Below are 18,429 nucleotides of genomic sequence, written 5' to 3'. Positions count from 1 at the left end.
GATCTCCTCAGGCTGCCGCCTCCGCCATTGCTCGGAGCCAGCGGCACCGGGAGCTCCAGTTCCATCTTCTCCTGAGCCATCGGGCGGAGGCTCAGCTGCTCATACCGAGGCCGGAGCACCCGAACTCCTAGATACCCCTTCCCTGCACCCCCTTCCACCCACCTCCTCCCACCGGCATCCACCTATCCCTGAGCAGGGGCCCTAAAAATCCCGCAGCCTTGTGGCGTCTCGGGAGAGACCAAGGCTAAGGGAGTAAACCCTAACAGAAAATCCGGAGCGGAACCCTGAAGGCGGTCATGTGTCACCTTTGGCATGTTTCCGGCAGATCCTGCAGCCATACCGGTGCCAAATGTCGTGCTCTGCACTCCTTTGGACCCCACTAGGAAGGCCAAGAGGGCGGTTTTGACGTTTGGGCAACTCACAACCTCCATGCATCCGCCCAGGCATGCGCCATGGAGAGGTCACTCCATAGTCGCCTCACAGCGACCAAAACAACACAGAAGGCAGCAGTTACGGGTTATAAGCCCAGCTCAATTGGCATAGAGATTGGGCGCCACGGGTTGCCTTTGTCGGTGGGAGAGGTCATCGCATCTCACTGCACAGCTACCGCCCGCCTCAAACCGGGCAGCCCCCGGTCAGTAAGGTTCTGTCCCGCCGCAGTCCACCTGCTTCAATGGGTGCTTGGAGCTCAGGGTCATTGCCCGACAAGTGGACTGTAACACTGCACCAAACAGCACGACAAAAAAAGAAAGAAGGTACCAGCCCTTTGTTTTGCAAGCTGGAATGTCAGAACTATGTGTCCCGGCCTGTCGGAAGACCTTACACAAATCAACGATTCTCGGAAGACCGCCATCATTCACAACGAGCTCAGTGGACTCAATGTGGACATTGCAGCACTTCAGCAGACATGCCTCCCTGCGAGCGAATCTCTAAGAGAGCAAGACTACACCTTCTTCTGGCAGGGTAGGGATCCTGAAGAACCAAGACAGTATGGAGTAGGCTTCATCATCAGAAACTCCTTGCTCAGTATGATCGAGCCACTTTCAAATGGCTCGGAACGCATACTGTCCATCTGACTGCTCACTGCCTCTGGTCCAGTACACCCAGCATCTATGCTCCAACACTCTGCTCCCCACCTGAAGTTAAAGACCAGTTCTACAAGGAACTCCATAATATCATTAGTAGCATCCCCAATACCGAACATCTGTTCCTGCTGGGAGACTTTAATGCCAGGGTTGGAGCCGACCATGACTCATGGCCCTCCTGCCTTGGGCGCTTTGGCATTGGAAGGAGGAATGAGAATGGACAGAGACTGCTTGAGTTGTGTACCTATCACAACCTCTGCATCACCAACTCGTTCTTTCATACTAAACCCTGTCACCAGGTTTCTTGGAGGCACCCAAGATCACGTTGGCACCAGCTGGACCTCATGGTCACAAGGCGAGCCTCTTTTTAAACAGCGTTCAAATCACACGCAGCTTCCACAGTGCGGACTGCGACACCGACCACTCCCTGGTGTGCAGCAAGGTTAGACTCAAAGCAAAGAAGTTACATCACTCCAAGCAGAAGGGTCGCCCGCGCATCAACACTAGCAGAATTTCATATCCACAGCTGTTACATAAGTTTCGAAATTCACTTGAAAATGCCCTTCAAAACACTCCTGCAGGGGATGCAGAGACTAAGTGGGCCAACATCAGAGGCGCCATTAATGACTCAGCAATGACCACCTATGGCAAACGTGTGGAGCAGAATGCAGATTGGTTTCAATCTCACTTTGAAGAGCTGGAACCTATCATAGCCGCTAAGCGCATTGCACTGTTGAACTACAAGAAAGCCCCCAGCAAGTTAACATCCGTAGCACTTAAAGCAGCCAGAAGCGCTGCAAAAGAACAGCCAGGCGCTGCACAGATGACTACTGGCAACACCTATGCAGTCATATTCAGCTGGCCTCCGACACCGGAAACATCAGAGGAATGTAGGATGGCATTAAGAGCTTTTGGGCCAACCATCAGAAAGATTGTCCGTTCCCCCCCCCCCAGTCTCGAAATCAGGGGACACAATCACCGACCAACACAAGCAAATGGACCGCTGGGTGGAGCACTACCGAGAACTGTACTACAGGGAAAATGTTGTCACAGAGACCGCCCTCAATGCAGCCCAGTCTCTGCCTGTCATGGATGAGCTGGACGAACAGCCAACAAAATCGGAACTCGGTGATGCCATTGATTCTCTAGCCAGAGGAAAAGCCCCTGGGAAGGACGGCATTACACCTGAAATAATCAAGAGTGCCAAGCCTGCTATACTTTCAGCACTCTACGAACTGCTTTGCCTGTGCTGGGATGAGGGAGCAGTACCATAGGACATGCGCAATGCCAATACCATCACCCTCTATAAGAACAAGGGTGACCGCGGTGACTGCAACAACTCCCTGCTCAGCATAGTGGGGAAAGTCTTCGCTCGAGTCACTTTAAACAGGCTCCAGAAGCTGGCTGAGCGTGTCTACCCTGAGGCACTGTGTGGCTTTTGAGCAGAGATCCACCATTGACATGCTGTTCTCCCTTTGCCAGCTACAGGAGAAATGCCGCAAACAGATGCCCCTCTACGTTGCTTTCATTGATCTCACCAAAGCCTTTGACCTCGTCAGCAGACGTGGTCTCTTCAGACTACAAGAAAAGATCGGATGTCCACCAAAGCTACTAAGTATCATCACCTCATTACATGACAATATGAAAGGCACAATTCAATATAGCGGTGCCTCATCAGACCCCTTTCCTATCCTGAGTGGCGTGAAACAGGGCTGTGTTCTCGCACCTACACTGTTTGGGATCTTCTCCCTGCTGCTCTCACATGCGCTCAAGTTTAGTTTAGTTTAGAGATACAGCACTGAAACAGGCCCTTCGGCCCACCAAGTCTGTGCCGACCATCAACCACCCACTTATACTAATCCTACACTAATTCCATATTCCTACCACATCCCCATCTGTCCCTATATTTCCCTACCACCTACCTGTACTAGGGGCAATTTATAATGGCCAATTAACCTATCAACCTGCAAGTCTTTTGGCATGTGGGAGGAAACCGGAGCACCTGGAAGAAACCCACGCAGACACAGGGAGAACTTGCAAACTCCACACAGGCAGTACCCAGAATTGAACCCGGGTCGCTGGAGCTGTGACGCTGTGGTGCGAACCACTGCGCCACTGTGCCGCCCTTCTTCAGAAGAAGGAATTTTACTCCACACAAGATCAGATGGCAAGTTGTTCAACCTTGCCCGTCTAAGAGCGAAGACCAAAGTATGGAAAGTCCTCATCAGGGAACTCCTCTTTGACGGTGCTGCATTAACGTCCACACTGCAGAGACTCATTGACAGGATTGCGGCTGCCTGCAACGAATTTGGCCTAACCATCAGCCTCAAGAAAACGAATATCGTGGGACAGGACATCAGAAATGCCCCATCCATCAATATTGGCAACCACGCTCTGGAAGTGGTTCAAGAGTTCACCTACCTAGGCTCAACTATCACCAGTAATCTGTCTTTCGATGCAGAAATCAACAAGCGCATGGAAAGGCTTCCACTGCTATGTTCAGACTGGCCAAGAGTGTGGGAAAATGGCGCACTGACACGGAACACAAAAGTCCGAGTGTATCAAGCCTGTGTCCTCAGTACCTTGCTCTACAGCAGCGAGGCCTGGAACAACGTATGTCAGCCAAGAGCGACGTCTCAATTCATTCCATCTTCGCTGCCTCCGGAGCATCCTTGGCATCAGGTGGCAGGACCGTATCTCCAATGCAGAAGTCCTCGAGGCGGCCAACATCCCCAGCTTATACACCCTACTGAGTCAGCGGCGCTTGAGATGGCTTGGCCATGTGAGCCGCATGGAAGATGGCAGGATCCCCAAGGACACATTGTACAGCGAGCTCGTCACTGGTATCAGACCCACTGGCTGTCCATGTCTCCGCTTTAAAGACGTCTGCAAACGCGACATGAAGTCCTGTGACATTGATCACAAGTCGTGGGAGTCAGTTGCCAGTGATCGTCAGAGCTGGCGGACAGCCATAAAGGTGGGGCTAAAGTGTGGAGAGTCGAAGAGACTTAGCAGTTGGCAGGTAAAAAGACAGAAGTGCAAGGTGAGAGCCAACTGTGTAAAAGCCCCAGCAACCAATTTTATCTGCAGCGCCTGTGGAAGAGTCTGTCACTCTAGAATTGGCCTTTATAGCCACTCCAGGCGCTGCTTCACAAACCACAGACCACCTCCAGGCGCTTACCCATTGTCTCACGAGACAAGGAGGCCAAAGAAGAAGAATTGGAGTACAAGACTAAGTCTTGCTTCACTTGTACAGGGCTTTGGACTGAGACCACACCTGGAGTACAATGTGCATATTTCAGGAATATATACTTGAATTGGAGGCAGTACAGGGAAGATTCACTAGATAGATTCCTGGGATGAGAGGGTTGTCCTATGATGAGAGGCTGAGTAAATTAAGCCTATACTGTCTGAAGTTTAGAAGAATGAGAGGTGATCTTAGTGAAACATACAAGATTCTGAATGGGCTTGACAGGGTAGATGCTGGGAAGTTGTTTCCCCTAGACAAGGAGAAACTTCTCCACTCAAAGGGTTGTGAACCTTTGGAATTGTCTACCCAGAGGGTTCTGGATGTTCCATCATTTATTTAAGGCTGTGATAGACTGATTTTGGTTCTCTTAGGGAATCAAGGGGAGCGGGCGATAAGTGGAGTTGAGGCAGAAGGTCAGCCATGATGGTATTGAATGGCAGAGCAGGCTTGAGGGACTGTGTGGTCTACTTCTGCTCCTATTTCTGAAATTATTATGACAAAGTAGAAAATTGCCTTGGTATGTCCTGTCCAAAAAGCAGGACAAATCCAATCTGGCCAATTAGTGCCCCATCAGTCTATTCTCAATCATGAAGAAAGCGATAGAAGGTGTTGTCAACAGTACTATCAATTGGCACTTACTCATCAATAACCTGCTTATCGATGCTCAGTTTGGGTTTGGGCAGGAGCACTCTGCTCCAGACCTGATTACAACCTTTGTCCAAACAAAGACAAAAGAGCTGATTTCCAGAGGTGAGGTGAGAATGACTGTCCTTGACATCAAGGTAGCATTTGACTAAGGGTGCCATCCAAGATTCCTCATAAAATTGAAATCAATGGGAATCTGTGGGGGGCGCAGGTTGGGGGGGGGGGGGGTACTCTGCACTGGCTAGAATCATACCTAACACAAAGGAAGATGGTTGTGGTTGTTGGAAGTGAATCATCTCAGACCCAGGTCATTGCTGTAGAGTTCCTCAGGGTAGTGTCCTAGGCCCACAAATAACTTTAGTTCTTCAATGACCTCCCTCCATCATAGGGTCAGAAGTGCGGATGTTCGCTGATGATTTAACAGTGTTCACTTCCAGTCACAACTCCTCAGATACTGAAGTAGTCTGTACTTGCATATGGCAAGACCTAGGCAACATTCAGGCTTGGGCTGATAAGTGGCAAGTAACATTCGTGCCACAGAAGTGCCAGACAATGTCCATCTCCAATAAGAGAGTCGAGCCACCTCCTCATGACATTCAATGGGATTACCATCGCTGAATCCCCCACCATCAATATCCTGGGGATCACCATTGACCAGAAGCTGAACTGGACCAGGCACATAAATACTGTGGCTATAAGGACAAGTCAGAAACTGGGTATTTTGTGGTGAGTAACTCATCACCTAACTCCCCAAAGTCTGTCCACCATCTACAGGGCACAAGTTAGGAGTGTGATGGAATACTCGCCAATTGCCTGGACGGGTGCAACTCCAACAACACTCAGGAAGCTTGACACCATCTAAGACGAAGTGGCCCACCTGATTGGCAGCCCATCCATCATTTTAATCATTCACTCCCTCCACCACCAGCTCCAATGTGTATCATTTAGAACATCCACTGCAGTAACTTGCCACAAGGTTCCTTTGGCATCTTCCAAACCTGCGCCTTTACCACCTAGAAGAACAAGGGCAGCAGGTGCATGGAACACCACCACCTGCAAGTTCCCCTCCAAGCCACACACTATCCTGACTTGGAAATATATTGCTGTTATATTATTGTTGCTCGGTCAATATCCTGGAACTCCCTACCTTTCTCAAGGGTAAATAAGGATGGACAATAAATGCTGATATTGTCAGCGATGCTTACATCCCATAAATGAATTTTTAAAAAATTATCTGCAGGACATAATTCACAAGGACTGGTGTAGCCCCCAGAAGATTAAAGCTCATCATTGTCCTGAACATGTGGCATTTGCAATCTGTAATTGGGCTGACTAGAAGGATGGATCAGGAGCTGTTGGGCACAGTGCCAGGATCTCACCTGTTCTGACAGATAAGTCCGTGTCATCTTCCAGTGTCGTCATTGACAAAGCTCAAAAATCACAATGGCTTTGCTGCCCATCTGAGTGTTCTGAGACTGTTCTGACGACGCCTGCAGGAGGTTTCTTTGGGCACTGGTTATTCGACTGTATGAGCCATCACAGTCAAACCTGCATCTCCTCACCTGACATCCACAGACTCGTACTTTGCAGCAAGGATTACTGCATCATAATCAGGAGTGGAAACCCTGTCTTATGTTTCTCCTCCATCGCTTTTAAGTGCTGAGGGCAATTATGTTGTTGTCACTGTTGCCAACTCAGCACACAATGGGGATTGAATCAGGGGTCTTCCTTGTCTGTATTACTCACTAGCTCAACAGGAAGCACCTTTACCCCATTAGCCATTGTGGGAGTTTTTTGCCTGTTGTAATTATTTATTTTACACAGGTTATCCCGAAGTATTTTACTCCAAGACGACTGCCAACAGCACTCAAGGCCTAGGAAATTAATGCGGGTGGGTGATTTCTCCTTCTCTCAAACCTAATCCTCCTGTTGGCCAGTGCTAAATTGCTGCTTTATTCCTCCATAATCACATGGCTGGGTTTGATTCAGTTACCTTATCTCTATTGGAGTGCACATTCAGAGTGCCACCAGTCATACCAAACTGCCCAGGCCACAGTAACCAACTTTGAATGATAGTGGGTAAAGCCATGTCCAGCATAGAAATAGACCCTGTAGCCAAAAAATCTTTGGTTCAGTTTTGGGGTTGTGTTGAGTTAACTGATCTCACCCAAAGCTGTTGGGACACTACAGTTGGCCTCTATGCTCCTTGGCTAATGATGGAACAAATCATCCAGGTTTCACATTCTTGATTGCTGTTCAGTGGTCTCAACGGGAAATTGATTGTCAAGTGAGAAGAGAGTTGTGTTTGATCATGCTGCCAGCCTATAATCACTGCCTAAGCTCACACAAGAAGATTCGATACCCAGGTAATATGCTGGAGAGCTGTCGTTGCCCAGGGAGTAATTGCCTGCAGGAGGGGAGGGGAGAAAATGGTTCAGCTCATACACTGTGACTCTTCTAAAAGTATCAAAACACAGTAATTATAACGTTGAAATAGCTAAGGTACGAGGTGCGAACAGGATTGTACTTGTTTGTGGTGCCCTTTAAGTAAAATAAAAGCAAAATACTGCAGATGCTGGAAATCTGAAATAAAAACAGAAAGTTCTGGAAATAGCAGATCATGCAGCATCTGTGTAGAGAGAAGCAGAGTTGATGTTTCAGTTTGTGACCAGTTCTGATGAAACATTAAGTCTGCTTCTCTCTCCACAGATGCTGCCAGACCTGCCGAGTATTTCCTTCAAGTAAAATAGCCTGCTGATAACTCGGTGCCTAGGCATAAATGTAAAGAACAACTATTGTCCTACATTACATCAATGACTACATTTGAAAATTGGCTATAAAGCACTTTGGGATGTCCTGAGGTCATGAAAGGTGCTATATAAACGTGTGTCACGCTTTCCAGGCCACTGCACGCGGGCACAAGGAAAAACTTTTTCACGCAGTGAGTGGTTAGGATCTGGAATGCACTCGCTGAGAGTGTGGTTGAGACAGGTTCAATCGAGGCATTCAAGAAGGAATTGGATTATTATCTGAAAAGGAAGAATGTGCAGGGCTATGGGGAGAAGGTTGGGGAGTAGCAGCAGGTGAATTGCTCCTTCAGAGAGCCGGTGCAGACATGACGGGCTGAATGGCCTCCTTCTGTTCTGAAACAATTCTGAGATTCTCTGATATATGCAAGTTTTTAAGCAAGATACTAATGGAATAAAATTTACTGTAGTGTCTGATGTTAGACTTGCCCATGCATGATTTGGTTTTTAAATTTTTTTTTTGTGTGACAAGTTGTAGAAAGTTTGAGCTCACAATGGAGCACCGAGGGAAACTAGGCATCTAGGACCTGAGTGAACAGGGTAAGTAACGTGCACCTCCTTAACCAATCAGATTGAAGGATTGTGAAATTAACAGTGCTAGGACTGAGAGGGAGGGTAAATTAGAGTGAATGAATTCAGTGTCAAATCAGTTTTTTAAAAATGAATTTAAAATGTTAAATCTTGAAAATCTGTAACAATTCAAACCTGAAGGAATGAGGCTCCACACTTGAAATAGTTAATTTTCAGTGTCAGAGAGGTTGAAAAAAAAACTTCCATTTATATAATGCCTTTCAGGACTACAAGGTGTCCCAAAGCATTTTACAGCCAATGAAGTACTTTTGAAGTGTGGTCACTGTTGCAGTGGAGGAAATGCATCAGCCAGTTTGCACATCGCAAGCTCCCAAAAGCAGCAATGTGATAATGACCAGGTAACCTGTCTTTGTGATGTTGATTGAGGGATAAAAATATTGGCCAGGACACCAGGGATAACTCCCCTGTTGTTCTTTGAAATAATGCCTTGAAATCTTTTCGGTCTAGCTGAGAGGGCAGACAGGGCCTTGGTTTGGTGTCTCATCCGGAAGATGGCACATCCAGCAGTACAGCACACCCTCAGTACTGCACTGGAGTGTCAGCCTTGATTTTTGTGCTTAAGTCTTGGAGTGGAACTTGAGCCCACAACCTTTCCACATTGTTAAAAGGGTACTAAGACTGGAATGGACAAGCCTTAACTTCCTCTGGCAAGTTTACTTCGTATCTACTGCACAAATGCAACAACTTCACACCATTCAATGCATTTCGATGGCGAGATGCCGTTTTCGCAAAGCTAACGGCAGAGCGTACAACTTGGACGACTAATTTTCAATATTTTGAGTTTAACTGCACATTTGCCCCTTGGCTGTAGTTACTGTGCACTATTTGTGCATAAGTAATGCACAAAAAATAAACTTGTATCTCAAGTGTCCTAAACCATTATTTTGACATGAAAATCTGGGCCAATGAGTAGATGCTGGCTGTGCAATCAAACTCCAACAAAAGTAAAGGTAAGCACCTTCAGACGAGTAAGGAAGGAGAGAATTGTTGGATTTAAAAGTGCGAATTGATTTAGTTCTATTGTTGGTGCTATCAGGCCAATCTACATGATATTTATGCATCAAACTAACATGGTTACTGTAACATGAGCTAGCTCCTCTTAAGCATTGTCAACTGGATTGCCAGGGCAAGGTAATTTAACCTTTGGTTTAGGACGCTTGAGATACAAGTTTATTTTTTCTACTCGCTTCCCTGTCTTATGCTATACTGTTAAGGTTACTAAAGTTCACGATGAGCTTCCACCATCAAGACGAAAAAATCAGGATGCAAGCAATGGTTCCATCCTGAACACTACATGTTCCTTGTCCCTGTTTGGATTTGGCAAAATGTGGCAACTCTACAATTCATTGTTGAAGTGGGATATGGCCTGTTAAGTACAAGGTTTACAAGCTAGTTTAGGATAGCAATATGCAGTGCTGTAAAAGTAACTGACAATGACTACTGTTCATAGATTAGTGCTGTGGGTGTTGTCCCATTCTGTCCTATCATGGCTAAGGTTAGGCTGATTCCCTGTGGTGTGTCATGAATAGCCTGTAGAAAGTGGGGGCGTGTTCCTTTGAAATTGGAACCTGATCATTGATGCATGTAATGTGCTAACTGTTTTATAAACAGCTGCAAGGGAGGGAAGGGGGGATGATAGTTACTAAGTCAAAGGTAACTTGTCAGAATGAGCACTATTGATTTGAAAGCCTAAAACTGTGTACTCTGCAAACTTTACTCTTATACTCTGATCTTTTTGTAACAAAGCTTCCTAATTGCTTGCTGTACCTGAATGTTAACTTTTTGTGATTCATGCACAAGAACACCCAGGTCCCATTGCACAATTTCACAGTCTCTCACCTTTCAAAAATATTCTGCTTTTTTATTTTTCCTATCACAGTAGATAACTTCATACTTTGCCACATTGTATTCCATCTGCCAAGTTCTTGCCCACTCACCCAACCTGTCTATATCCCTCCACAGCCCCTCTACGTCCTCACTACTTACTTTCCCACCTAACTTTGTATTGGCAGCAAATTTGGATATGTTACCCTCAGTCCCCTCATCTAAGTCATTAATATATAGTAAATAGCTGAGGTCCAAGTACTGATCTTTGTGGTACCCCACAAGCTATAGCCTGCCGAAAATGTCCAGTTTATTCCTACTCTCTGTTTTCTATCCATTAATCAATCCTGACTCCATGCTACTTTATTACCCCCAATTCCATAATTTTGTGTAATAACTTCTTGTGCAGCACCTTATCAATTGCTTTTTGAAAATTCAAATACACTACATCCACTGGTTCCTCTGCCCCCCCCCCCCCCCAACCCCTTATCCATCCTACATGTTGACTCTGCTTAATCATATGGTTTTCTAACTCCCCTGTTACCATGCCCCTAATAATAGATTCTAGCATTTTGACTCTGACTGATGTTAGGCTAACTGGCCTTTACTTCCCTGTTTTCTCTCTTCCTCTTTTCTTAAATACTGTGATTATGTTTGCAGCTTTCCAATCCTTGGGAACTGTTCTAGAATCTAAAGAATTCTGGAAGATCAAACCCAATGCATTACTACCTCCTGCAGCTACCTCTTTTAAGTCCCGAGGATGCAGATCCTGAGGTCCAGGGGATTTGTCGCCACTTAGTTGCATTAATTTCTCCAATACTACTACTTATACTGATTTCTTTAAGTTCCTCATTCTTATTGGACCCTTGATTCCCCATTATTTCCAGAATTTATTTTGTGTCTTTTATCCTGAAGACAGATACAAAGTATTTGTTTAATGTCTTTGCCAGTTCCTTATGCCCCATTATAATTTCAGCTGTCTCTGCCTCTAATGGGCCCACAATTACTTTCAGTAATCTCTTCCTATTTACATAGCTATAGAAGAGTTTTCAATCTCCTTATGTCTCTTGCTACTCTCATATTCTCTTTTTTGTTGAGAAAGAGGTCTAGGGTTCTCTTTCAGCCTTCGCCTGACTTACTGTAACAGGGTTTTATTTTTAAACACACTGTTTTAACTCCCTCTTGGTGAATCCTTGTTCACCGCTTTCCAATTATAAGGTAAAGGAATGAGCGCAAACAGGCTTTCTTAGGTTTCAAGAAGAAAGGTGAAGTTTTATTATACTTAAACTCTAATTCGGTTGATGCCGACGAATACACAATGCGCCTGTGCTAGCATGCATTTGCGATACTCACATACAGATGGGGACAGAAAGAGCAGAAGTAAAATAGTGGAAAGGTTTGAGCACTCTCTGAAGAGAGTTTTTTTTGTTACTGTGCTTCGAGCTCACTGTAGAGTCCTTGATTGTCGGTGGATCTTGCGTTTCGTTGGGGCGCAGTATTCTTCTTAAACCTTGTTCACTGTAGGAGATTTTACTCTCTTGGGGTTCGTGTGTCTTCAATGGGTTTTGGAGTTCTGTGAGAAAGAGATGGGAACAGACAGGAGAGACTGTGGCGAGCCAGCTAGGAGAGGTTTTTTCAATCCAGGAGCATTCTGCTTTCTGCTAGGCTGTCAGTTCAAACTACTATCTCTATGATTTAAAACTCCCCAAGTTGGCCAGCAGGGTAGTCACGTGACCAGCTGGTGTAATCACTTCTGGCTTTGTGTATTGTGTGGGTCAGGGAATGGTCCTTTGTCTACGACACTGTCTGTCTGTTAATGTGCAAAAATGTCTTTCCAGCCAGGGACCTGGCAACCCCTTGTAACACGCCTTCTCTTCTTTCCAGCAACAATTTGAAATTTAATGTCCATGTGGCAAAATTAATGTGCCTCATTCTTGGCAGAAGGGGGCCTGCATGACACTTCCCTTATCAATTTCTTAGCTGTCCTTGACTGAATACTAAAATCATCACAGTCTTCTGGCTTACTGCTCTTTTTGGCGACATTATAAGCCTCTTCTTTTGATCTAATGCCACCTTTGACTCCTCTTGTTAGCCACAGTTGGACCACTTTTTCTGTAGGGTTTTAGTGCCTTAATGGAATGTATATTTATTGCAAATTATGTATTAATGCGTTAGCCATTGCTTGTCTGTCTTCATACCTTTAATGTAGGTTCCTAATCTACGTTATTCAATTCGCCCCTCAAACCTACATAGTTTCCTTTGTTTAGATTTATGTCCCTAGTTTTGGATTTAACTGCATCACTTTCAAAGTCAATATAAAATTCTATCATATTATGGTCACTCATCCCTAGCGGCTCCTTTACTACAAAGTTATTAATTAGCCCTTTCTCATTGCTCATTAATAGATCCTATATAGCCTTTTCCCTAGTTGCTTCCTTGACAGACTGATCTGGAAAACTATCTTGTATGCATTCGATGAACTCTACACTATTACTGCAAATTTAGTCTCCATGAAGATTAAAGTCCTCCATGAGTACTGTATTACCCTTGTCACATTCACTTCTAATTTCCTGTTTTATACTCTGCCTTGCCCCATAACTACTGTTATGGGGCTTCTAAACAATTCCAACCAATGTTTTCTGACCCTTGCTTTTTCTAAGCTCCATCCACCCAAACTGATTCTACTTCTTGAATTTTTTAAGCCAAGATTCTTTCTCGACTGTCTTTATCCCATCCTTTATTATGAGGGCTACCACACCTCCTCTTCCCTTTTGCATGTCTCTTGTTAAGTATCTTGGAATATTTAGTTCCCAACTTTGATCACTTTGCAGCCACATTTCCATAATGGCTATTAGATCATACCTGTTGATTTCTATCTTTGCTATTAATTCATCTAATTTGTTGTGAATGCTTCACGCTTTCAGAAATAGCACCTTGTGATTTGATTGAAGCTTTCAAGATGGTAAAGGGAACAGATAGAGTACATAGGGAGAAACTATTTCCGCTAATTGTCTAGGGCTAGCGGTCATAATCTAAAAATTAGAGCTAGACTTTTCAGAAGTGGAATTAGGGAGCACGTCTTCATGCAAAGAGTGATAGAAATTTAGATCGTTCTTCTGCAAACAGCAATTGATGCTAGGTTAGTTGTTAATTTTAACACTGAGACTTGTTGACCAAAGGTATTATGGGATATGGGGCAAAGGTGGGTACATGGATTTCGATCACAGATTAGCCTTGATCTCAGTGAATGGTGGAAGAGGCTTGAGGGGCTAAATGCCCTTCTCCTGTTCCTGTATAACTTGTAATACTGGTTCAAAGCATTAGTCAAGATGTGAACATATATCGTACATAATAGTGTAGATTGGTTTTACTCAAAATAGTACAATAACTACACAGCAACCATTTGAGTAAGAGCTTTTAGTGAACAATATTCATTAACAATTTACCCAATCCTTTTTGTCCTAACCCATCAGAGGAAATCAAATGTTCCACCCCCATGGCATCTCCCACTTCTTGCTCAATCCAAGGAGATGGGCCAGTAGTGGTGTTCAGCTCAGGGAATTGGTTGGGAAGGGAGGCAGTACATAAGGTGAATAGGGAATGAAACAAGCTGACAAATGCAGTAGAGAGGATGGGCCAGCAGGCTGTAAAAATAAATAATTCAGGAAACATATAAGGAATTAAAAATAAGTAAGAGAAAAATGGTAATTTCAAACAATTTCCGAAAAAGTGAATGAAAACAATGTTGTATAGTTCTGAATAAGCAAAACTAATGGGTGTTTTTTTTTATGTGACAAAAGCTATTTTCTTCCTTTTCTTGTCGATCTTTCCTCTCATTAGAGTACTGATTGCTTGCTAGGATCTGATTCAACAAGCATCTGTCATCTCTAGGATCTCACCCAACGGACATTATTTACTTGTAAGCCTTGAGGCAGATTGCAACTTCACCTGTTGTCTGCACTCATATACCTCCAGCAGAAGTCGGTGAATAGTGATTAGGAGTGGACATCCTGGATGATTTTCCCCTCTCTTAACTCTAAGCCCTTGAGATCAATTTTGGGGCCTCTTCTGCACCTTACCTAAAATTCTCTCACTTTTATGACAGGCCAGGCATTGCACCTGGGATTTTCGTTTCTACAGCACTGTGGCTCACTAAATAAGTGAGTTGAACCATTGTGAGAGCCGTGACAAATAGCATTTAATGATAGGCTGTTTCAAGCTATTTTCAAGTGAACTGTAATCTTTCTGTGCACAGATGTTAGAAGATGATCATTTGTAACTGCATTGCTTAGGCAGATGATAAAGAGCCTCAGAAAACACCAGGATCCCCTCATGCAAATGTGTAGATAAAATAATCACCACTGTTTATTTCCATTACTTCATGTTAATGGGTCTCATGTTTCCCAATGATCCAAAGCTAACTTGACAATGAGATGTCACTGCATTTGCAATTTTATATTACAGTTTATAAGCAAGGTCTAACTGGGTAAAGGTTGATGTACATTTGGAAGCACAAAGTCAGCAAATTCATTGCGTTAGTTGCTCATGAAAAATGCAGTGCCTGTGGTTTATTGACCATTTAACTCCTTCAGTACCTGATTTTGTTTCCTTGGCTACCTCAGGCAGCTGAGGTGAATTATAGTGCCTAAAATACTGCCAGGTTGTGATCAGCCAACCTAACAGTGACCAGAAATCGAATCTGGGATCCCGTGTTATGAATAGCTTAGTTAGTGCTACACTGGTTGGTAGCTTTGCCCTGTAGACTATTAGTGGAGCCTTGAGAATTAATTTATTTCTGAGCTATTTTGTTAACTTAGCAAGATGCTCACTCTTCTGGTCCAACTGCCAACTGACAGAACTTGTTCTCAGTGAAACCACATATGTCAGAGTGACAGGCAGTTCTGGAACTCTAACCCATGACCAGCTGTTTAGGATCAGTACTTTGCGCCCTGCATGCTCAACAGATTTTTGGTGATTTATGGTGTATTGATTTCATAACACCAAAACTTCAATGTGATGCGCATAACACTGATTTTATTCCAAGAAGCAAATAAATCTGTTTTTCAGGTGCACTTACAACAAACATGAATCCGAGATCTTCCATTAAATAATTTTAAAGGAACACTCTGGGTAATGTTGAATACCAACTTGATTATTCAGATGAAAAAGTTGGAGAATACTGTGCGTACATGTGACTCTTGTGTCCTTTCTGTTAGTAAAGCTCAGTGTGCAACGCTTCCTGATGGGGTATCTGGCTAAAGCATCAGACCAGGGAAGCTGCAGGTTCTGTATTGAATAAACTAATCTTAGTCCAGCCATCAGTAGGAATGCTATAACTGGCCTCAGCACACCTATCTGGGTTAGGGGGAGAGAAAAACAGCCATAGTTCCCATTCCTGATTGCTATCGAGCAGCCCCAGCTGGAAAATCTCACTTGTTTTGTGGACGTTTGGTAAGGGCAGGATCAGGCTTGCTGAGACCATTCTGTGGCTGAATAGTCTACCAACAGTCACGGTATTGGGTCATGGGTGAAAAATTGTCAGTTAGGTGAGGGCAATCAAAGCCAACGGAACTAAGCCCCAGATTGGCCCAAATATGTGATAGAAATAATGGTGCCATTAGTAGCAATCACTGTTATTATGGAGTAAATTGGACAGCAACATCCGGTGTTTGCACATGTGTAGTTAAAGGTGGAAATTTGGAAGGTGCTGTCCAATTTCCCCTGTATTTCTGCAAGTCTCATTCTAGAGTGTGAAGTTGCGATACCTACTCACTGAACACGCCAGCCAAAGTTGGGGCTGGTGCATCTAGGTGCAAGTAAATTTTCAACAGCATGATGAGTATTAATTACTACCAATCTCTCTGGTGCTGAATATTTAATTTTACAAATGTGGCATCTCATTCCTTCAGAATTTAATTATTGCTGGAGATTTTAAAAACACTTTTCCTTTCTGTTTTTTTTCTCTCTTTCTCTTAATCCCATCTTTCCTTCCCTCTCTTTATTTAAGTACATGATTTTACATTGATTTTACACTGCAGCACAGTGGCGCAGTGGTTAGCACCGCAGCCTCACAGCTCCAGGGACCCGGGTTCGATTCCGGGTACTGCCTGTGTGGAGTTTGCAAGTTCTCCCTGTGTCTGCGTGGGTTTTCTCCGGGTGCTCCGGTTTCCTCCCACGAGCCAAAAGACTTGCAGGTTGATAGGTAAATTGGCCATTATAAATTGTCACTAGTATAGGTAGGTGGTAGGGAAATATAGGGACAGGTGGGGATGTTTGGTAGGAATATGGGATTAGTGTAGGATTAGTATAAATGGGTGGTTGATGTTCAGCACAGACTCGGTGGGCCGAAGGGCCTGTTTCAGTGCTGTATCTCTAATCTAATCTAAATATTCTAATTTATGCTTCCTGGTTTAGGTTCTGTGTATCTCAGTAAGAATTCTTTAATCTGATTGGTCAAAGAGTCGCATTGTTGCTTGACCTGCTCATACACGGCACAGATATCTTGGAGAGGGTGTGATGCTGTAAAGGATCTCTAAATACCATCATTTGCCACTCAAAAGCCCAAGAAAAATCTGTGGCAACTTGAAGCACGACGAATGGTGACACCGTTCTTTCTTCATTGACTGCAAATACCAGGCCAATGTCTTCATGAGGTAAGAGGTAATAAGTGGTAAAGAAGAGGGAAGAAAGAAGTTTTATGTGCTGTTTGTTAATACACAGTATACACACATAATTCTCCGTGTCCTGTTTTTTCGCAACATACGCACATGCATACTTGTACGTACATGGCTCTTAAATTCTTTCTGTTAGAGGTGTACACAGATTTGTGTATTACTTACTTCCTGTCTGTTGGAACTGCACAATATAGGTTTTCCACAGCTCGTGTCCTGTATTTTAGAAGACGCATGAATCTGTAAGCACTATAGTTAAATATTAGTAAGGTTCAATATTAGTAGATCTCTCATGATGTTGCTCTCATGGTAATCTGCAACCTGGTATCTGATACTGGCCTTGGTTCTAAACGTGGCACCAGCTTGTCCGTGGCTCTAATACAGCAAGTTAACTGAAGCACTATATCACACGATTAGCACATATAAAGCATAATATATGCCTTACTGATGCTGAAAAATACAGATATTATTTACCCACTACTTTTGACAATTTGCTTACAATGTAATCAATTTTGTTTTTCCCTTATACCATTTTTTTCTCAATTATGTACATTGCATAATTTATTTCCTTAACTCCAACAGTAGTTTTGTAATTTTTGCTAAAGATGTAAGTATTGCTTATCTTTTTGCTCCTCAAAACCTCTTTATTTCTCATGTTATTTACATGAATATAAAGGTTAGTCCTTCCTTACTTCACAAGGTGGATTTATAGGTCTTGCTGAAGCTGCCTTTGATATGTAGTGATATCCGGAAAAATGTGTTCATCGTTTACTCTTAATATCCAGCACCTTGAGCTGAGCATCATTTACCATGGTCTTTGGTTGGCTGGCCGACTACAACTGCAGTGTCTGAGCTCAACATTTTTTATTCTTTTTCTTTCTCTCTCTCTCCTTTATACTTATACTCTACTGTATTTTGTAAATTGGAATCGGAAAAGCATGATGCTGGATTTAGTCAGTTTTATAGACAAACTTAATGAGATGCCCCACACATGTAAAACATGACGTGCTTTTAAATATTTAGATTTATGTGGTGACTTGGCAACGGGCAAATACATGCTCTGTTTTACCACTTAAAAACAGCGTTGGATTTCTTTCTGTCTTGTAGATTTTAGTTTTTTTCAGTCTTCAGTGAACCAGGGATTTTTTTAGATCTTGTTGGTAACCTCTGCATATGAGATAGATACATCATGACAACTTATTGTTCTCATTTGCAGCTCTGGAACTACAATACCTAAAGTACTCAGTGGCAATCAGGCAGAAAATTTACAAAATACAGTGGAGTATGAGAGAGAGAAAGAATAAAAATGTTGAGCTCTGACATTGCAGTTGTAGTCAGCCAGCCAACCAAAGACTATGGTGAATGATGACCAGCTTAAGGTGCTGGATATTAAGAGTCAACGATGAACACATTTTTCCTGATGTCACTACATACTATATTTTAATCAACAAACAAATCCTCTGCAGCATTGTAAACTAAAATGCTTGGTTTTGCTGCAGCACTGGTCGGCACTGGCCAGATGTTGTGATGGCGTAACTATAAATAATGTTCCTAGA

The 18,429-nt window shown here is 43.7% G+C and overlaps 1 protein-coding gene across 9 annotated transcripts in view; it reads left to right on the top strand.

The window, feature by feature from the left end:
• The window catches only part of shld2 (shieldin complex subunit 2), a 149,975-nt gene that overhangs the window by 22,528 nt on the left and 109,018 nt on the right, over positions 1-18,429 (top strand). For 6 of the 9 annotated variants that reach the window (XM_068020774.1, XM_068020768.1, XM_068020766.1 and 3 more), the window contains one exon: positions 16,617-16,855. The exons of the other annotated variants lie outside the window; for them this stretch is intronic. The gene's annotated coding sequence lies outside the window, so the exon portion shown is untranslated. The remainder of the gene's footprint in view (positions 1-16,616; positions 16,856-18,429) is intronic. 9 annotated transcript variants of the gene reach the window in all.

This window comes from Heterodontus francisci, chromosome 42, assembly GCF_036365525.1.
Source record: "Heterodontus francisci isolate sHetFra1 chromosome 42, sHetFra1.hap1, whole genome shotgun sequence".
NCBI lineage: Eukaryota > Metazoa > Chordata > Chondrichthyes > Heterodontiformes > Heterodontidae > Heterodontus > Heterodontus francisci.
This window is presented reverse-complemented; position numbering and strand designations above follow the sequence as displayed.